Source organism: Suncus etruscus, chromosome 6 (assembly GCF_024139225.1).
Source record: "Suncus etruscus isolate mSunEtr1 chromosome 6, mSunEtr1.pri.cur, whole genome shotgun sequence".
Taxonomy (NCBI): Eukaryota; Metazoa; Chordata; class Mammalia; order Eulipotyphla; family Soricidae; genus Suncus; species Suncus etruscus.
Window position 1 is genome coordinate 96,587,687 of NC_064853.1, and position 23,231 is coordinate 96,610,917.

At 38.5% G+C, this 23,231-nt stretch overlaps 1 protein-coding gene across 1 annotated transcript in view; it reads right to left on the reverse strand.

Annotated features, from left to right (window-relative positions):
• Positions 1–22,954, reverse strand: part of DGKG (diacylglycerol kinase gamma) — a 241,428-nt gene extending 218,474 nt beyond the window's left edge. Inside the window, exon 1 of the mRNA XM_049775830.1 lies at positions 22,873–22,954. The gene's annotated coding sequence lies outside the window, so the exon portion shown is untranslated. The remainder of the gene's footprint in view (positions 1–22,872) is intronic.
• Between the last annotated feature and the right edge of the window lie 277 nt (positions 22,955–23,231).

Genomic DNA, 23,231 nt, shown 5'->3' on the forward strand with positions numbered 1-23,231 from the left:
AAAGGTAAATGCCTTACCTCTATGCTATCTCTCTGGCCCCAGGAATAAATAAATTTTAAGACAGAACTATACATTTAAAAATTTATTAATGGGGCCAGAGCAGTGGTGCAAGTGGTAGGGCACTTTAACCTAGGATGAACCACGGTTCTCGATCCCCCCAGTGTCCCATATGGTCCCGCAAGCCAGGAGCAATTTCTGAGCACAAAGCCAGGAGTAACCCTTATGAGCGTTGCTGGGGGTGGCCCCACAAAAAATTTTTATTAAGGTAGAAAAGCTTAGATTACTCAAAAATTAACAAAAAAAAGGAATCAAATTCAAAAGTTTACTTGCCCTGCCTCCTGGTAAAGACAGTATTAAGGGCAAGTTCTAAGAATAAAATGAGTTGTAAATTATTTTATGAGGCCAGCATAACCGGGTTACAAAAACTGAAAAAGGAGAGCATGAATAAAAAAATATTATAGACCAATCTAAATTAAGCAAAGTTCTTCATAAATTGGCACAATCCAGTATAGTATTAAAACAGCAATGTATAGAGTTTATTCTAGAAAAAGGTGTCAGAATTATAACGATCAAGATAGTTAACTATACTGCCAATAAATAAAAATTCACAAGGTCATCTTAATATATTAAAAAAACCCATAAAATTTAGCACTATAGTATAACAAGAAAATGAACAAACTGTATAGCAGACAGAACATACTTCTAATGTTTACCTACCAAGCCTCTCAGAAAATTCATACTTAAGTAAAAAAATATTAAAAATATAGATAATAGAATCATGGGCAAGATAAAGTGTGTGGTATATATACTATTCAACAATCCTGAACAATGCAATTGAATAATAAGATAAAGGACAAAGATTTGCAATGGGAAAAATGCTTGCCTCTTTTTTTAAAATAATATTTTATTTAAACGCCTTGGCTACAAACATGATTGTGGTTGTGTTTCAGTCATATAAGAGGACACCCCCCCATCACCAGTGCAACATTCCCACCACCAATGTCCCAAATCTCCCTCCTCCCTACCCCGCCTGTACTCTAGACAGGCTTTCTACATTCTCATTGTTAGGATAGTTCACAATGTAGTTATTTCTCTAACTAAACTCATCACTCTTTGTGGTGAGGTTCATGAGCAGGCTGACTTGGGCTTGATCCCTAGCACCACTCTGGTCCCATGTATACTGCCTGAAGTGAATCCTAAGTACAGAGACAGAAGTAAGTTCTGAGCACAGCAAGGCAAAGCTCCAAATATAAACCCAAACTCTATTGATGAGATGTTAGAATAGAAAGAACAAAAGTGTCACTTCTTTTGCTTGCATTTTTGGGACACATCCAACATGGCTCTGGGATTACTTCTGGTTCTGTGCTAAGGGATTACTACTGGAAGGTTCAGGGGGAGCATGTTTTTATTGGGTACAAGCAGGCTGGCTGCATGCAAAGCGAGCGCCTTACCTGCTGTGCCATAGCTCCATCCCCAAAGTGTCACATTATTAAACCCATGTGATAATAGAGTTAGAAAAAAACAAAAGATTATAATAATATAAGCTACTAGGGAATTTATGCAAAGTATATGAACATGAATGGCTTTTCTTTACACAAAAAGTAACCAGTTAGGAAGCATTGTGTAGTTTAAAAAGATCTCTTAAGGCTAAAAAGATAATATATTGGGTAAGGTGCATGCCTTGCATGTGGCTGACCAGGGTCCAATCTCTGGCACTCCATATAGCCCCTGAGTCCCATTGGGAGTGATTCCTCAGTGAAGAGCCAAGAGTAAGCCCTGAGCAATGCCACATATGACTCCCAAAACAAAATAAAGACATAAAAGAATCATTTTCAAAATGGCAATGAAAACCAAAATGTGCTTGGGAATAAATTTAATATTAAACATACTAGACCTTGATGGATAAATCTATAAAAATTTACTGAAGGACATAAAGGAAAACCTGAATGAATGAAGAAATACCCTATTCTTGAAGAGGATAGGTCAATTTTGTTTTAGTGCTTACTGGCTATGTAATCTTGGGGAAAGGGTTAAACCTTATCTGAGTCCTAGTTTCCTCCTTTGTAAAATAAGAATTACGAATCTCCCTCATGAACTTATTATGATTATTAGAATTTCAGACAAAATGGTGTTAGTTTAAAAACTCAAAATTAAGGTCTAACAATAGCTATGTGTGGAGAGTTTGCTTTGCAGACATGAGGCCATGAGTGCAACCCTAGACCTGCCCCATAAGCCAAATATAATCCCCAAATTGCAGCAACAATGAAGAAAGAGGATTTTAAAAAGTGAGATCCAAGAAAAATTAGAAGTAATATGCCTTGCTTTTATAATGATACAAATACTTGTATGTGACTACAGAAGAGGTAGAGAAGAAATATATATATAGTTATGGGGGGGTCGGAGAGATAGCATGGAGGTAAGGCACTTGCCTTGCATGCAGAAGGATGGAGGTTCGAATCCTGGCATCCTATATGGTTTCCCTAGCCTACCAGGAGCGATTTCTGAGCATAGAGTCAGGAGTAACCCCTGAGCGCTGCAGGGTGTGACCCAAAAAACAAATATATATATATAAAATGTATATATATTATATATTGCAAATATATATAGCAAATACATATTATTTGCAAGGCAAATGCCCTATCGCTTGCACCACTGCTCTGGCCCCAATATATATATATGTATATATGTATATATATGTATATATGTATATATATGTGTGTATATATATGTATATATATGTGTATATATATATGTGTGTATATATATATATATATAGTTGTTGGGCCAGAGTAGTGGCGCAAGCGATAGGGCATTTGCCTTGCATAAATTAACCTAGGATGGACTGCGGTTCCATTACTCCAGTGTCTCATATGGTCCCCCAAGCCTGGAGTGATTTTTGAGCACATGGTCAGAAATAACCTCTGAGAGTCACCGGGTGTGGCCCCAAAACCAATATATATATAAATATACACACACATAGCTAATACCTCTGAAGAACAGATGAAAATTAAAAGCTAGTGTTCCATTATCTGTAGTAATTTAATTCCTTTTAAGGAAGTAATTTATCATATACATAAGGCCTGAGAGATATTTGCATACTTTGCATGCAAAGAGGTTCTGATCACTGTATGGCTTTCAGAATATCACCTGAAGTGACCTTCTTCCAAGCATAGAGTTAGAAGTAACCCCTGAGCATTGCTGAATGTGGGTCCCAATACCACCACCACCACACAAATTATATGAAAAAATTTCTTTATTTTTACTATCTTGGGTTGCTCTTTTCTAATTTGTCCGGCATAATTCAAGTCAATTTTTCCAAAGTTTCCTGATGGTAGGGAGACACTGGGCTCACAGAATACTGGCATGAAGATAGATATCCAAGAAATTACTATATTAAAACATTATTTATTTGTACTCTATGTGAATCTTTGTAATAAAGCAAGATTAAAAACTGTACAGTGTGCCTTTTATATCTTTGCATTTTGTAATTATTATGCATGTAAATTTCAGTGTGTGAGAAAAATGCACAAATGTAAATAAAGTTTAATAAATAACCTGTGTGGGAAGATTGCTCAAAGGACTGAACCACATGCAAATTAGGGACAATGTCTCCAGTTTGATTGGAGAGATTTGTCAGGAGTGACCTTTGAACTTCAAGTCAGAAGACTCAAAAACAAAAAAATCTGCAACTGAAGTTCCTAACCCAGGAAGCTATTTTGTACACCATAGTGGGCGCTCTAAACTTGTAGCTCTATTTTATTTTTCTTATCTTTTCCAATAAAGTTGGGTGAAAATAATGATGTTCCAAAGGCAATTATGCTAGTGCATTTTCCCACCTCTTGTGAAACACTTCACTAGGAACCCAAGGGGTGGGGTGGGGGGGATAAAGGATGAATTATAACTGATCTCAGCCCTCGGCAAAATGAAGTCCCTGGGGAGACCAGGGAGCTTCCACTGTTGTGGTGGACTGAGTGCACAAGGGTGGTAGAATTCCCAGTTAGTTCAGATCACTGTGCACAAAGTTCCCTGAGCATATTGGGTAGAGAAGAAAGAAGACTTATTGACCAAATGTACCTGACATGTTTGCAAGACAGGGAAGAACCACTAAAATGAAAACCTCCAAACTCAATCAGGTTTAATTGGAAGTTTCTTCAGAGTATGAGTTGGTTTATTATATTGTCCATGTCACTAAGAATTATTGTTAATGTTTTCCACAGTTCAAGTTTGGATGATGCCATTTCATTCTTGCCAAATTTTCTGGACTCCTGAATCAAGTTCACTGCAGGGAATGTGTGGATTAAGTAGTCAAGAAATAGATAAATTAGCTCTTGGAGATGAAAGGGCTTTTTTGTCACTTCTCCTTTGTACCACTGGCTTCTGATGACAAGTACAATGTGCAAACATAGCCCACACCTGGAGATTGACATCTGACAGGAAGCAGAAAGGAACATAACCCTGAATGGAGTCCATCTAAACATGTGCCTGTGTCTCTTCCCTGACATTTCTCACATTTGGGTTTTAAGCATATTACTCAGTCTCCATCTCTGAGTCCAGGTTTCCTTATCTAGAAAGGGGGATTAGTGGTAGCACCTTATAGAGTTAGATTAGAAGTAATGTGCCTATCACATAAGACTTAGTGGGCAAAAGTTGCCTTCCATTTCTCTTCATCAAATACAGGACAATGTATTAGGATACCTTGACTCTTTCAGTCCTTTCCTATACTGGAGTACAGGGTTGAAGTTGAGAGGAGGTGTGATTTGGGGATGAAAATATTAGACATCAGTTCCAGAAAGAGTATGAAAGAAAAGGATAATGCTTTACAGAGCTAATTGTGAAAGATGCAAAATTTTACCTTTATCCCTTAGCAATGAATGAACAAAGTGAAAACTGAATACTGGAATAATTGTGGTAACTTGTGCTTGTTGGGGCTAGAAATGACTGGGAGCAGAAACTAGTCAAGAACACTGGAGTGGGGATTATGGGAGATATGAGTGTGTTTAATAAATTATATCCTAATTGAAGGTACTAGTATTTTAGGGCAAATCCCTTTGAACTATATAAAAACAACAAATAAAATTCACTCTTCTGCGTTGAGAAGAAGAAAGAAAAAATTATCATTTGATTTGATTGACATTGTTTTGAGCAGATTGTGAAATGACATACTGAGTTTAGTTTGGCCTAAAGACATCTTGTTGCTGACATAATCACATGCCTTTAGTCAATCTTCCAGCCATTTACTAGGTGTGACTTTTAAATATATAAATAGATTTATCACTTTGGCTTACCTTCCTCCCACCTCCACTTCAAAATGAAATAAAGCAGATTCTACTCCATTTTTCAATGACTATGTCATTCTCCATATTCACCAGGTTTGATACATTGATAGAATTTTCTTTCAATTACCCTCCCTCCTTCATAAAATTTCAATACCAAATAAAAATATAACTTACCAAGTTATATTTTCCATTATATCTCAATTCTGTCTCTTTGCCATTCCTTGTAATAACATCTCTAGTTTGGGGCAACAACCTTCTAATTGGCCCTGGTTTTACTCTTTTCTGTATAATTGTCCACTCCATGCTAGTCCCTTCTAAGCACCAACACTTTATGAAACTCGCTGCTTTTACTTATTTTCTTTCTCTTGAATCAACAATAGTTTCCTACACATTATTCTTATCCAATGCTCTTTACAGGCATTCAAGGTTCTTTAACACATGTATACATGTTTTCAAAGAGTATCATAAATTATATTTATGGGTTGACATGTCCATATGGTAACATGGCTTTGGGTCCAGAATTGGTTTATGATGTGAATTCGTACTTATTTATTCCTTCTTATTTATAAATTATTATTATGATATGAATTATTCCTGCTTACTTATAAATTCCTATAATTTATCCTGCTCATCCCTAGAGCTAGAGTACCTAGTGAGGAGAGAGGGTGAGAAAAACATGTTATATCCTTGGTAACATTATTTGAAGGTCATAATGCCACAGGATGGAAATGGGGGATATATTCTTAGTCACTGTTATTTAAAAATTCAGGGGAGCTGGAGCAGTGAAAGGAGACTTGTAATGGCTGAAGATTCAAAGAAAAGCTCATTTGACCAAAAGTAGAGCATCAGAAAAATGTGCTTTTTCCTTGCCTTTTTTTTTAATAGACTAAAGAAGCATAATTGGATGAAACTCTCTGGACCTCCTTCTGACCAACTGAAAGACTACTCTTGGCAAAGCAGGTGTTCATTGATTTTTCTTTTGTATGCCATTTTTTATTCTCTTATGTTTCATTTTCTGTAGTCACATCTATTCTATTCTTTGGTCATTCTTCAAGAATGAAGAATTCTAGTCTTGATGCTTGTCAAATAACAGGTCTTATTCTAACTGAATATGGAATCAATAGTAGCAAATTGATGTGCACTGGTCCTAGGCTAACCATTTCTAAAATATATTATCTTTTAAGAATGCTAGTTTCATTTCCCTCTTAACGCCAGGACTTCTACTCTTGGAAATATGTCACACTTTTTTATAAAATGTGTCAAAATTTCTCAATATGTCACAAGCATGTAGATTATGTTCTTTCATTATTTTTTATTTTATTTTTGACTTGGGGGTCCACACGTGGCAGTGCTCAGGGCTTACTCCTGGTTCTGTGCTCAGGGATCACTCCTGGTGAGGATTGGCAGGACATAGGAATGCAGGGAGATTAAACCCAGGTCAGTCACATGTAAGAGAAATGCTCTACCTGCTGTGCTGTTTCCACTCCTTATTCTTTCATTCTTAAATGGAAAGTCAGATGTATGTCCATTGCATCAGATTTATTATAAGCTTCAAATTACTTATGAACTCATTCATTTATATCACCTAATGTGTTAAAGATTCATATAAATACATTGTTTCCTTTAGTGATTTGTCCTGACAATCTTATTTTATATATTTTATTTTAAATACATATTTATACTCATTTATTTAATATATATGTGTTAGTCAGAGTGTAGATATACTTATAGATGTGATGTCATCCTCACTTCATGTAGCATTTAATTCTTCCTGCATTAAATTATCTTTTGTCTGATAACAATATCGCTTTCCTGTCTTCCTTTAGTCTGTATTTATGTTCCGTTCTTTTTCCCTGCTATTGGTCCATTTTGTTAAAAAACAGTGTATATTTAGAATTAGTTTGGGTCAAATCTATGTCTCCTTGTCTTTTAATAAAAACTATTAAAACATTTACACTTCATGTGATAATACATTTGACCTCGCTACTGTCATCTTATTTTATACTTTCTTTTTTTATGTTCCCTTGCTATTTTCTTTATTAGTGTTTAACCTTGGCTCTAACATTCCAAATCTTCCTCCTAATTTTGAAGCTAAATATGGCATTTCTAGTTTTATATTCATCTACTCTTTAATTTTAGATGTATCTTTTATATCTTATGGTTGCCAGAGTCCCAAGGGATCTCTCTTCCTGGAGTGATCAGAGATTTTAGACCAGAAATATTATTATAGGTTCATATTATTATTAAATTTTACATGTATATTTTTATTAAGAACAATTTATTTTGATTTTTGGGTCACATCTGGTGGAGCTCAGAGGTTACTCCTGGCTCTGCGCTCAGAAATCACTCCTGCAAGGCACGGTGAACCATATGGAATGCCAGGATTCAAACCATAGTTCTTTCTGGATTGGTTGCATTCAAAGCGAACACCCTACCACTGTGCTATCTCTCCAGCCCCAATTAAAAACAATTTTGATAAAATATTTGCTTCAAAACTACATTAATAACATTTAAATATTAATTATTTGCTTGATTGATTTCTTTAATTCCCATTTTATAACAGATCTTCACAATCCCAAAAGAAAAATAAAGAAATTAAATCATTAGATAACTATATACCATAATTAATTCAAAATGAGAGACTTAATTGTTAGGCCTCAAGCCATAGAATACACTCCAGAACCTCAAAAACAGAGATGTATTTGGAGACTTAACTCCAGTGGCAAGAAAAACAAAAGTGAGAATACAGTGGACGAAATGAAATACAAAAAATTTTACATAGCAAAAGAAACTACATCATAAAAAGAAAGATAAACAGTAATGGAAGAAGACTTCTTCACATCCTACATCTCATAAGCAGTTACTATCCAAAATATATAGTGAATTCACACTACTCCACCATCACAATGAAAAGAAAAATCTCCATTAAATGATGAGCAAGAAGCATAAACAGACACTTCTCCCAAAAAGAGATACAGATGGTCCACAGATGCATGAAAAATAATGTACAATATCATTTATTTAAGGGAAATGGAAATCAAAACCACAATGAAATATCACCTCCTAGTTGTGAGAATGACCTACATCTCCAAAATTGGAAATAACAAGTACTGGTGAGAATATGAAAAAAAAAAAAAAGATGCAGCTGCTATAGAAAAAAAGTGTGTGTCTGGGTTAATGGCTTAGTTGTCGAAAATGTGTCTTGCAAAATCGAGGCTATAGTTTTGATTCATAGCTCCCCAACATTAACAAATGTGATTCAAGCCAAAAGTTTGTGGCTCCAGCATACTGCAACCATTCAGGGGTCTCAAACACGCGGCCCACGGGCCGCAAACGGCCCTCCGTATAACATTTTGTGCCCCTGCCCTAGAGGAATCTTTTTTTGCTTTAGTTGTTTGGGTCACACCCCCCAATGTTCAAGGCTTACTACTGACTTTGCACTCAAGGATCACCCCGACTTTGCCTCCTGCGACCCCCAGGTAAATTGAATTTGAGACCCCTCAAACGCCGGGTGGCAGCGGGGCAAATACCCAATCCAAGTGTGCAACACCGCATCGAGGGGTGCGACCTCTACTGCATCATAATCAAAGTGTGAAGCACTGCAATAGATGTGCAAGCCCCAGCAAGCACATGTGTTCAAGCACCATGACCATTTAAAAATTACACTTAAAAGCTATTTAAAATAATAATCAATACAGTAAAGTTGCTGGCTACAAAATCAGTATACAAAAATTTGTTGTGTATCTATAGATAATGAAGCAGAAAAAAATCCCCAAATCATTCCCATTTATAATCATATAAAAATAAGTACCTATAAAAACTCATAAGTACCTATGAGTGAAGACTGTACATTTGAATCTAGGATATTTATGGACTGGAGTAATAGTATGCCATACAGGACATTTGCTCTACATAAGGCCAAGCTGGGTTCTATCCTTGGCATCCCATAAAGTCCCTTAAGCACTATCAGGAATAATACTTGCATGCAAAACCAGGAGTAATTCCTAAGGATCGTCCCCTGCAAAAACCTCAACACTATGGTTTAAAAAAATAGAAGCTCAGAACAATGGAAAGCTATTTCATGCTCATATTTCAAATAATTAATATTATAAAATTAGACATATTCAATGTAATTTATATTAAAATTTTAATAGCTTTCTTTAAGGAAATATTATAAACATTAATGAAATCTGTTGAATCATAAAAGATTCTAAATGGCCAAAGCAATTTGGAGAAGAAAAAGAAAGAGAATGGAGGCATCTTGTTCCCTAGCTTCATTCTATAATGCTTCAATAATCAACAATATGATATCAAAAATGATATATGGATCAAGGGAACAGATTTAGTATCCCAGAAGTTAGCCTCTACATATATATGGCATATATATGGATAGATAACATATATGGACAGTTAATTAAAATAAATTTATTGGGAGAAGTAGACTATCAGATGAAAGAAAAGAAAACTCAATCATTATCTCAGACAATGCATAAAAGTTAACTCTGAATGAATTGAAATTACAAAATACTCAGAAAACATTGGCAATACAGTATATCACTTGAGTTTCAATAATGTCCTTAGTGTTGATTCTAACAAGTAAAACAAAAGCAAAAATTAATAAATGGCATTAGAGCAAACTAAAAAACTACTATGCATTGAAAGATACTACTGTAAAAGGAAAAGATACTCAAGTGAATGGTTGAAAATATTTATATCATAAATCTGATAAAGCACTAATACATAAAATAAATCAATTTAAGAAACTAAAAACCAATAAAACAACCCTACCAAAATATGAAAAGAAGAGCTGAAGAGACACTTCAACAAGAAGGCATATAAATGGCCAATATACATATAAGATTTTTTTCATTAGCATTTATTATCAGGAAAATGAAAATCATAAGGTTAATGAGCTATCACCTCACACCAACGATAATTATTTCTTTCTCTCTATCTATTTATTAAAAAATAAAGGCAGTGGTGCTGGAATGATAGTACAGTGGGTAGCTTGTTTGCCTTCTACATGGCCGATCTAGGCTAGATCCCTAGCATCCCATCAGTCCCCCAAGCCTGCCAGGAGTGATTCCTGAGCACAGACCAGGAGTATCCCCTGAGTACTGCTGGGCATGGCCCAACTTCTCCAAATATATGTATATGCATATGTATATACATACTCCTATGTTCATTGCAACATTATGTGCAATAGCATACTAGTGGCTACACAATGACATGTGAGTATATAAAGAAATTGTGGTATATATACATACAATGCAATACACTTAGCTACTAGAAAGAAATGAAATCTTAAAACTTTTAACAACATTGGTAGAACTGGAAGTACTTATGCTAAGCTATGTAAGTCAGAAAGAGAAACAAATACTGGATTATTTTACTCATATGTAGTATGTAAGGAATCAAAGCAAGGAAATAGACAGAGTCAAATTAAAAGAAATACTTGAACTCTGATCGCTGAACTGAAGTTACCAGAGGATAGAAGAAGGGAGAAGAGAGAAGAAAAAATTGATGGTAGTAGAGGGACCTGGTACTGGTGGTGATGGGTATGATAACATGCATTTGAAAAGACATGAAACTGTGCTCCTAAAGCATATATAGTCTTGTAAATCAACATTACCCCAATTAAAATACATATAAAATATTTTCATTTCATATTGCTTTCTTTGAATTGCACCTGCTATTCCTTAAGTCTATAAATGTAACTTAAAAATTAAGAAATAGGGCCCAGAGAGATAGCACAGCGGCGTTTGCCTTGCAAGCAGCCGATCCAGGACCAAAGGTTGTTGGTTCGAATCCCGGTGTCCCATATGGTCCCCCGTGCCTGCCAGGAGCTATTTCTGAGCAGACAGCCAGGAGTAACCCCTGAGCAGCGCCGGGTGTGGCCCAAAAAACCAAAAAAAAAAAATTTAAGAAATAACCTTGCCTTTCTTTTATATGCTTTCTATTTTATAGTGAAACATTAGTTCTGTGTTCGAGGATGTCTCCCTTTCTTTGAGTTGCTAAATATTGTTTTTCATGAACTTCTACCACATTTTAACTGAGAGTGAGTTCTAGAAGCACAAATATGATTGGGAGGTGCTTCTAACTATCTACCTGATAGCACACCTACAAATAGTTTTTGCTGTTGTTGTTATTGAATTTTAGAAATCATTTATATACACTGATACTAATTCCATTTCAGGTACATCTTCAAATATATTTATCCTATTCTTATAGTCCCTGACATTCTGTCCTCCAAGATACTTGAAAAACATTTCTGGGAGTCCCTTCTCTCGAACCAATTTTTTCTTTCTTTTTTTAATAAAATGGTTAGTTGGGTTTCCCTTAATAAATATTACATACACTTTTTATTATAGCAAACCAAATTGTATGACATAGATTCTATTGATATCTTTTTCTAGATGTATGATACCCTTTAAAATTATATTCTATGATACCCTTTAAAATTATACTACTTAAATAAAAATTTAAGAGTGGTATGAATTAAATGCGTATGCATCATTTCCCTTCCAGAAGGTGGTATAATCCCCACACCTGATTCACTATGGGTACTGAATTAAAATGTTGATTCTAACTCTCCAACTCACTTCTGAAACCAGAACTCCCCAAGGAGAGATACTCTATGCAATACTAATGTCATTTGTATAATACTAAACTATCATTTGACAATTCCAGAACCACTGCGTTACTGCCATGTGTACACATAGAAGAGAAAGCAATGATTCAATGAAGTCTTACCTCTTTTTATTTTTTGTTAGGTATATAAATTATGTAAAGAAAACATGGCTGATTGCAAAGACAGTGGCTATAAGCATTAGGACTATTTAACCATGTTTTATGAAGAACTTTGCAGGTATCAGGGGAAATATTTATTGCATACAAAGACACAGGTAAACAGAATACAGTGTTCAGTTAGAGTTCAGGTGCCTTAAAGTGGTTTTTAGAAAAATTGCAATGCCCTCAAAGATCTTCCAGAGATGCTAAGGATTTGAAAACCCTGTAATCTAATGAATCTTCAAGAGAACTTTTAGTTTTTTAATAGTTCTTAATTCTGCTAAACACTTATGTCACTTGAAAACCTTAAAAAAAAAGCACTCAGGCTTAGGTTCCAAACACAATTAAATTAATATCTCTGGATATGTGACCCATGATTGGTATATTTCAAAGCTCCTAGGTTATTGTTTAACTAGAGTTCAGAAACACTGGTGTAGAAAAAAGTACCATATTTACATACATGTAAAACTTAGTTTTAGAAGAGAAATCCAAGTGTTCACATAAAAAAAGAGGTAATTGTCACAGCTCCTTTGTCAGCCTCAAATGTGGATGGTGGTTCGAATCCCGGCATCCCATATGGTTCCCTGAGCCTGCCAGGAGTAATTTCTGAGCATAGAGCCAGGAGTAACCCCTGAGTGCTGCCGGGTTTGACCCCAAAACAGAAAAAAAAACTTTCCTTTTCTTATTAAAGAGGCACAAATTGCTTTGACATTAGTTTTTATTTAATTAATTAATTAATTTTGGTATTTGAGCTACACCTAGATGGGGGACCATATGGGATGCTGGGGATCAAACTTAGGTCAGCCATGTGCAAGGCAAACACCTGATGCACTGTGCTATTGTTCTGGCTCCAAATCTTTCAAATATTAGCAATTACATGGATCAAGATAAATGAGCACAGGCATTTCTGCCATCTCAACGGTGTACTTGGTTTTACTTACTGTTTATATTGATATTTCCTAATGTGAATCTCTCCCACATTTTCATCTACCATTCACACCTCCATCTGGCCTTCCCATTGACACCTCAAATTTAGCATGACCCCAAATGAACTAATTTTTAAACCGGAGTTTTCCTAAATATATTTTATCTTTTTCAAAAAGATTAATCATTTTCTCCCTCCAATCTATTTTCTTTTTTTTTTCAATCTATTTTCTTTAAACAAGCAGAATGTGCCTTGCTAATTATAATTGAAACTATCACAAACACAGAATATGTGTGTAATTTTCCCATGGTCCAATAAGTGACTGAGTGAATTTTCTTAAGTGTACATTTGCCATGATTTGTATCATTTAGGATTGGTTTTCAGCAGGGTCATCAGGCAGAGCAGAATTTCTTCACTTATAGGAACAATTGTCATTGGCTCCTAATGGTGGGAAAACTCTGTGAACAGCCAGTTTCCAGAACATCTTAGTATGAAACAGTGATGAGACTAACTTCTACTAGACTATGTCCTGGATTCCAGCTATAGCGACCAGACTTCACTGTTGCTGGACGTTTGTATGAGATGTATGAAGAACTGAATGAGAGATTCTATTTTGTGTAACTCTCAAGGATTCTGGAAGGAATACTCTGATTCTCTGAGAGATTAAAGAGGTTTTTTTTTTGTTTGTTTGTTTTATTTTTTTTATTTATTATTTTTTTTTAGCTATTTCACTTTGGCTGGGAAACAGACACACTGAGGTCACTAGTAATGTGCTGCAGATTACTGTACCAGAGCACAAAACTAGATAAAGGCATCAAAGAACAAAAACATGGGTCCAAACATTTCAAGCATTTCGGCATAGAAGAGTAAAGATGGCCTTGTTGGTTTCTTGAAATTTTTACACTAGATCAATCATTAGGAAAGAAAAATAATGTGGTTCCTGTGTAGCTAACACTGTTCATGCTTCAAGTGAGGCAAAAAATATTCTATGCAGACCATAAAAATGGGAACAATGGGCTCAAATGATTAATAGGGCAGGAGGGTCTGTGGGTTACCAACTGCTCTACATCATTAAGTATGATCTTTCATCACTTTTCAGCCCACAGATGTGCAGAATTGATGATTTCTTCTTCGTTAAAATAACACTTGAGAAATGAGGTCAATGGCATCTAACGTTCCTGCCTCACACTTCTAATTAGAATGAGAAAAGATCATGGAAATTAATACATCGTTATCTTATAAGTATGGTATATCTATAAGGTACAGTGATTTGTTTTTGTCTTTTTGGGGGGTCATTACTGGCAGTGCTTAGGGTCTACTTTTGTTTTGCTTTGTTTTTAGGCTACACCTGGCAGTGCTCAGGGGTTACTCCTGGCTATCTGCTCAGAAATAGCTCCTGGCAGGCAAGGGGGACCATATGGGATGCCGGGATTCGAACCAACCACTTTAGGTCCTGGGTCGGCTGCTTGTAAGGCAAACACCGCTGTGCTATCTCTCCGACCCCTAAGGCCTACTTTTTAGGCTCTGTGCTCAGGGATCACTCCTTGTGACAATATTTAATGCTGGGGATAGAACTGGAGCTGATCACATTAAAGAAAAGTGAGCTATCTCTCTAGCTCCAGTAGTTATTATTATTATTTTTTTTTTTGGGCCACACCCGGCTTTGCTCAGGGGTTACTCCTGGCTGTCTGCTCAGAAATAGCTCCTGGCAGGCACGGGGGACCATATGGGACACCGGGATTCGAACCAACCACCTTTGGTCCTGGATCGGCTGCTTGCAAGGCAAACGCCGCTGTGCTATCTCTCCGGGCCCAGTAGTTATTATTTTTAACAATTTTTTTAAATCTTTTTTTCTCTGTGCCCCTGACCTACCTTTGAACCCTGTTGACTCTATTTTTCATTTGGAATTAGAGACTAAATTCTTTTTTTCTTTTAAATAATGATGTCAGGAGAGACATTTTGATTTCTGTGAAGGTACTGGTGATTTAAGAGTGCAATAGTATGAAGAAAATTGACATTTTGGAAAAAATATGTCTTTTAAAAAGAAATGCATAGGGAGTGAGTAGGAAACTTTGGTTTTTGTCCTGGCTGTGGGATCTCAGATAAAGAATCCCTAATTTTTTCTCTTTAAGATATGGGTCTGGAAGTCTATTTTAGATCTATTTAGTCTATTTTAGTCTTTTAGATCTCATTTTCTATAATGCTGCAAATTGTAATATAGTCTTTGAATTAATATCTTTTGGCCTAATAGAGTAAAATCCCCAGGTATTTAAATGGCTGCAATTGAGATTACTGTCCAGTAATTATTCTTGCTCTGTTCAATCTATTCCATCACCTCATCATTCCCAACTATCATTATCTCTCCATTATCATCACAACCATTAACAATACAATCAACATTATCTCTCTTACTACCACCATCATTTCCTGTTTCCTGCTATCAATATCACCATCACCAACAATCTCAATCCCAACCACCACCATCACCTTCATCACTACTATCACTTTTGTGACAATAAATTGGCTTTTTTAATAGAACAATGAAAAAATTCTTGGTTTGAGGGGCTACAATAGTTTTAGGAAGGCAAGAGTGATAGCATAGAAGGCAGGGTGTTTGCCTTGCACCTGGATGACTAGGGTTCAGTTTCCAGCATCCCATATGGTCCTCTGAACCTGCCAGGAGTAATTTCTGAGCACAGAGACAGAAGTAACTGCTGAGTTCTGTGTGTGGCCCAAAAACAAAACAAAAATTGTCTTAGAAAACACTTTATTATAGCATGTAGAATGAACTTTTAGAACCAAGACCATTGTCTCCAGGGTTAATTAAGTTTACTTATAACACACTAACAAAATTGATTATTTGATAATATTATTGGCCAAATCATAAAAATGCCATTGAAAAGGATATCTAGATTTTTATTAAGAGAGTTGGTAGGTAAGATTCTTCTAACCTCTATTACAATTAAAAAAATATGAATAAGTAATATGATAAGTCAAGATAAAGTGATAGGGATATTTGGATTTAGATAAACTATTTGAAATGAAACACAATATGTCTGATGATTTATTTTTTGGCAGCTGCAGGCGGGGATCCTATCTAATAATATTTTAATGGATATAAACTGTGGACTAAATAATAATAGTACACAAAGTTGAATAAACTTAAATGCTGCTGTTTATTTAACTAACTAATATTTATCTCTCACTTACTAATATCTATTTTTCAGAGGGTTAGTGGAATGTAAGAATTTTGTAATGTTTCATCATTTAGAGGGATGTGAGTCACATCTAGCAGTGCTCAGGTCTACTTAGGGATCATTCCTGTCTGGGTTAAGGAAACCAAATTTAGTGCTGGGGAAAGAATCAAAATTGGTCACATACATGATAAGTGTCCCATTTCCTAAACTATTTCTTCAACTTCATGTGCATAATTTTTTATCTATGACTTAGTTCAAGAGGTCATATTCTGGGCCAAAGATGTAGTTCAATAGTCTGAATGCCTGCTTTGCATGTAGGAAATCCAGTTTTGATTCCTAGCACTGCCTGATCCCCAAGAACTGCAGGGAGTGATATCCAAACACAGACAGCTGAGTAGCCCCAGCACACCACTCGGTGTGACTGCCACAAAAATAAAAGAAGAAAAAAAAAAAGAGATTATGTGCCTCAAATTTGGGGATTACAGGAAGTCAGCTGGAAGCAATATTATTGGTAGCAATAATAGATAACAGAATCCAAGTCAGAAATATCTGAACAGACTGATAAAAATAGATTGCATTGAAAAAGATAAAACCCAGAATAAATGCAAAGGCTCTGTAGTTGGGTTGCAAGTAGCATTTGCATAGGCATGAGAAGGGCTTGTGCAAGTGATATAGTTCAAGAGCAAACCTCGAGAGAGTTGAAGTTTTCCAGTTGACACAAAACTCATGCAATTGGTCTAGATTCTTCATTTAACTTCACAAAATTTTAATAGAAATGTAAACTATGAAAAGGTGCAGAAATAACCTAACTCTACTTGGTAGTGTTTAGGCCTCCCCAAGAATTCTGTATTTTATTCAGTAAGAATTTTTTTAAAAAATAGAGATATCTGGGGCAAGAATGATAATGATACATACTGGAGCTTGGATCCAGTGGCCTATGAAACAGAATGGGGGAAATGAGAAGGACTTAGACCAAGGAGCTAGGAGCCAGATTTTGTTGCTCATTGGTTGTGAAATCACAACCAGCCAAAATTCTGTGGGGCTGCTGACAGCCCACTTTTCTCCCTGGAAGAAGCCTGGACTTTGGTGGCTGGCCAACTCACTTTCCTACATGATATCTGCGGATCAGTGCTCATTATGTGATTGGGCTCCTTCCTCTTTCACTCATTCAGAAACAAATTATTTCAACCTCCCAATCAACTTTTGCACTCTTGAAATACCATCAACACTTACAATGTTGTTTCCCTTGGAAATCCTCGGAAGTACCTTTTCTACAGCTTTCCAACATGATGGCTATCTGCTCCTTCATGATAGCATACATATATTGAAGTAATTTAGTATAGAATTGAAAATTCTATAAAATTAGACTTTGAAATAACATGGGGCCCCCAGAGTTAAAATTTCTAATGAGTTTTAAAGTTACTTAAACTTTCTGAGATTCTATTTATCTGTGGAATAGAGATAACATTAGGTTTGTAGGGATGTGACTATTAAGATAATATATGTATGATAATAATGTAAGTTGGCACAAGGTAGGTACCCTAAAATTATATAGATAACATTAATGCTACATTTACTATTATCTTTCTTACTCTTTATTTCAACTGCCCTGGCCCTCACTTGCTAAGCACTGTGCATCTGCAAAGGATATGATAGAAAACAAGATTTATATATCACCACCATACTTGTCAACCCTATATTTATTAGCTAACAGAATTGTCCAGTTGAACTTTATATGATAATGGAAATGTCCTCATGTAAATTCTCTAATACAGTGGCTAAAAGTCATTAAATATCAGAAATCTGACCCTTTCGATCAAGAAACTGATGCTTAAATTTTAGTTATGAAATGAATTGAAAAAGAGTCACTTGGAGATACAACATAACTATAGACACTTCCCAGGTACATTTCTTTTTTTCTTTTTTTCTTTTTGGTTTTTGGGCAACACCTGGCTGTGTTCAGGGGTTACTCCTGGCTATCTGCTCAGAAATAGCTCCTGGCAGGCACGGGGGACCATATGAAAAGCCAGGATTCTAACCAACCATCTTAGGTCCTGCATTGGCTGCCTGCAAGGCAAACACCACTGTGCTATCTCTCCGTCCCCCCCAGATACATTTTTAAGAGTGATCATTCTGAGTAGAATGAAGGTGAGCCGAGCGATTTCTCACACAAAGCACCCAGAACGGAACAAGTCTCTTACTTGTTCATTATCCCATTTAATCATCTACTGTGCATACTAACTCAGGGGCTGGAGTACAGTAAAGAATTAGCCTCTGTCTATATAAATTTTAAAATTTAATGGGGTTATGAGATAAGTCATTTCTCCAGAGCAGTGAGATAAGCAGACACACAGGTACTATGGCAGCTGCAGAGTGGTAATGCTGTGAGTTTCCTAAAAGGACATTTGAAGCCTTAAGCAGATTCTTAAATAAGTAAATCTCATAGTAGGGACTCACGGATATTTATTCCATTTACAATAGTTGTAGAACTATTAAATTTACTGCAGTTGGTAGAAGTGGCCACAGACCAAATATGGCCCTAAGGAAAGTTCATAACTAGGACCCATTTTTTTCCTTTTAACATTTCTCCTTTATGTTTTTTCTATTACCCAATACAATTTTCCTCTGTTGCCATATTTTCTTCATCTAAAGACATTTTCTTTCAGGAATTTTTTTTATTACATTAATTGTTTTTGTCCCTAATCTCGTGGAATATTTTTTGTGCGGATGGGGGAGAAGGTCAGATTAACTTTGTTACAAATTATGACATTATGACACTGTAATTTGGTCATGGAATTCTGATATTTGGGCTAACAAATAGCTCTGTGAATATGACTGCAATTGATACAGGCTGCCACTGATGGTTGTGCTGGGTGGACCTGGCTGTGATACTGATGAATATTCATAGCACTGAAGGCTGTTTAATTGTTTGCATGGAGAAGTGAGATTGTAAAGCATTTATGTGTTTTTACACAACAGTTTGATTTGCTTCCAAGTTAATTTGTGATGTCTAGGCAGATTATTTTTGCAGTGACATTTGCTCACATAACGAGAGATACAGCTTTCTACTATATGGTTTCAATAATACAGTTGAGTACACTAAGCGGGACTTAATTGTGATTCATTTCCTCTAGCAATCAGAAGGTTACTTTATGGTCTGATTTGATCTTGAGAGGCCCTAGTTTACTTGAGTCCTCAAGATTCATCTGCCTTTTCCTGGATAGATAAATATAAGTATGAATGTTTGTGTAGCCTTTTCAAAAAAAAAGGCTTGTCATGTCTATCAGGACTTCACATTCATACTCTCCTTGCCCACCTTTGGGAATCTATCCAGAGGATGTAATTAAACAACTTGTCACAAAGATGTTGCCCAAGGATGTTGTGCAAAGTTATCTGTAATTGGTAAAGATAGGAAGCAACTTAAGTGATTAAAAACTAGTGGCATGCTTCTACAAAGATGATGATCACACAGAACTTTTGCTATACAATGAATAATTAAAAAAAGTAGAGAGACACTAGCTACAGAGGATATACAATCAACCAGGTGTCAGCCAACCTGGATTTGAGTTCTGACTCAGCCATGTGGAAGGGCACCTACCCCTGACAGGTTGATCATAAAACCTGTCTCGGCACAACTTGGGAAAATTACACAGTATAGAAGACACATACTTAAATCTACACATATTAGGTATCCAATAAATGTTGGTTTTCTGTGTATTTGTATCATTACAAGGCATAGAAGCTGATGGATAGAAACAACTAAGATTACAAATCAGTATGTGCTCTGAAAATAGCAGATGGTTGGTTGATTCTTTGCCCCCTTTTAACTTTCCAAATGTTCAACAATGAATATCATGATGGTATGCCACAATTAGATTTTTAAAAAAGAGTTTTACTATCGCAACATAAAAGTATTTGTCTTCCCTCTTCAGTCTGAGAGGAGCAGGGAGACTTTCACAGGCCTCAGCAGGAAAGGGAAGACTGGAAGATTGACCCTTGGAAGAACCTGCACTTCCACAGCTAAACCTTAGGAGCACAGGCTAGTCCATCCCTTCCACTTGCTGATCCGGTCCTGGGGGAGACTTGGCCTGGGCTGGCGTTGGAACAGATGGCCTCAGCAGTTTTTCCTGTCATTAAGAGTCTAGATTCCAGATGCTTTAAACTTACCATTTTTGTCCTGGGTCTTAGTTGATTTGAACGAAAGAAGACGCATAACATTATACTAATGCGAACAACTCAGTTACAGACTCCCCAGGATTCTCTTGGAAAAATCTGGCAATGATATCGACTGTAGTCTACACTTATATGTTAAAGAAGATGACAAAGAGAAAGCTTTGAAGGCAGGTACAGTAGGGAAATTGGCTTAATTACAGCAGCTTGCTAGTTTTTCATGAGTGCAATTTGTATTCCGAACAGAATATGTGTCAGAAACTGCCCTTTTAAAACTAGGAACAACGAAACCACTTGCTACTTCAGAACATGTCTCTGTAATGAGAGGAACCTGACGTACAAAGGTAAGAGTGCAATGTGTGTGTGTGTGTGTGTGTGTGTGTGTGTGCATTTGTCTCTGCCACACACAGAGAGAATGCTCAAATCATGATCTATATGATCTAATGTCCTTCATTGACATCAAGGTGTGCCTATGCTTCAGCAAGTGGCTCCACCATCTATATTTTGCAGACAAAGAATTCCAAGCACTCCAATAACAAAGTCCTTCCCTCTTATTCCAACGCAAGGGTCGATTAACAGCAGCCTGTCCCGACCACAGCACCAGAGTCTAGGGGTGTCCCGCATGCCTGGCAAATAAGATATATAAACAGGGAGGACAGCGGGAGAGCTAGGTCATCGTATGATAATGAGGCTGCTGGAGTCGCCACGCAGCGGGGCGAGGGAGCCCCAGGATTCGCGCTTCTCCAGCATCGCTGCGGCGCGGCCACAAATCAGCGCGCGCTGCCGCAGACCCTCCAGTAGAGCAGCCCGGTGGCGGCTAGTGGTTGGGGTCTCGCCAGCCAGTCCGTTCCCCGGCGGGAACTCTCACATTTGGGAGACACTTGTGTCTCTCCCCTGAGGTGCTGGGGAGGAAAAGGACTGCACTGAGGCTTCACCTGTAGGACTTACCCCTCTCCCCTCACTCTGCAGCCCCCTTCTCAATCCTGCCCCGCTAGCCCGGAGGATGAAAAGCCTGCGTTGCAGCGCGAGATGGGTTGGAGGAGTTTATCCAAGCCCCACAGGTGATAACTGGATGTGCACCCCTGAATACACCCCACCCCGAGACACACAAGTATACACGTATCTCATGATTCGGAACCCAAACAAGTCCAGCCTTCTGTCCTCTCCGTGATCTCCTCTCTGTCTCTAGCTCCTATTTGTCCAAAGACCTGCGTTCTGTCTGTCCGCTTAAGGCTCTTTCTTCATCCAGTTCTCGGGAGAAGGGGGCGGCCTTGTGGCGCTCCTCTAAGTCCTGGCACCCCGAGGGGGAGGTCAAAGGTCTGGAGCGACAGACCTCAGAAAAAGTGTTCCCGATTTCTTGGCCACCTTTATGCACCCGGATCCCAAACTGGATTCCCCAGGAGAAGGGAAGTCTAGAAGGAGGGAGCTATGACTAGTTGCTTCAGCACACAGCCAGAAGCAAGACTGAACGCACGCACAACAAACAGCCTTTGAAATTTGGAAGGGCTCAATCGCAGAAGACCCGGGGCCCCGCTGTGGCCCTCCCAGGGCCCTAGCCCTTCCTTCCAGGGTCCTTCCTTCCAGCGGAGACCTGATCCTGCAAGGGCTTTGGGGCAGGCGACACCGTCCAAGTGGGCTCAGTGGCCTTGGGGCAGCCCCTTCCCAAATCGCAGGACTGGCTCCAGTTTTGCCCTCCTTCCTTGTTTGTCCCAATTGCTGCACCTCGACGGCACCCTCCACCTTCTCAACTCACCGTGCAACACTTGGTTACGTGATTTCCCGAAGCGTTTCTTCCTCCAGGCTTTTCCCTCACTTGGGAGCAAAGAGGAACCGAGAAAAGCAAAGCAAAAGGGGACCGATCAAGACCCGGCTTCTGTCTGGTCGTCGTCCCGTCCGCGCTGGGCGCTCTGGGGGGGGGACGGGAGGGTGGCAGCCCGTGAGAGCCCGGGGAATCGGAGGGGGCCACCCCCAGCAGAGATTCAGAAGCGAAGGAACCTTCTGCTAGCTCCGGGCTCCGGAAGATCCAAAGCCTTTCGCCTCCAACGCCAGCTACTACGGCACTGCGGCGCTGGGCACCGCGCTGCCTGCTAAGTCGGGCTGCCACTCTGCGCGCCGTGCCAGGCCCCCGGGTGCAGAGCCCGCCCTCGCTAGGCTCTCCCACCCCGCGCGCGCGCCCAGCCACACGCGCAGCTCACGAGCGCGCGCGCACCTGCACACACATGACTGCGGCTCTCTTGGTGGGAACCTGCTCCTCCGTGTTGCCTGCCACCGGGTTGGGGCTGGAGGCTGGGGCGTGGGCCTTGTGCATGCAGCTCGGGCTTGGAGGTTTAGGAGGAGGACATTCCGTCTCTTTAAATCATTGCATGGCCCTCGTTAAAGCACCACTTAGGCTGCCCCTCTACTTCCCCCCTGCACATTCGGGAGTAATCCCTAAGCCTAGCAGGCAATGGCCACCAATCAAAACATAAACAAAAGCAATGCCTCTGTTCCCCACCACCTCACCCCAGTTTCCGACCTCTTTGACCTTGGTGGCACCTTAACTCAGCTTGATAATGAATCTCTTGAGCAGAATCACCCCAGCCCAGCCCGCAAACGCAGGGCTCTGATGTCACCTGCTTGCATCTGAAGACCCGGGTTAGTTCAATTCTTTTCTCTCTAGCTTTGACGAGCCCCCCTGGGCCTGGTTTTGGCCCCAGCGCGCAGCCCTCTCTAGCAGCTACAATGCACAGCCCCGTCTAACCTTGCAAACGCGTGCACAGCAAAGGCCCTGGGCTGTGGAGGGGCAGCTTTGGCTTGTTGCTTCTTCTCTTTCCATGACGTGCGTGTCCCAGTGGGGGGAGAAGGGGTGACACTATTTCAGTCCCTTCACATCAG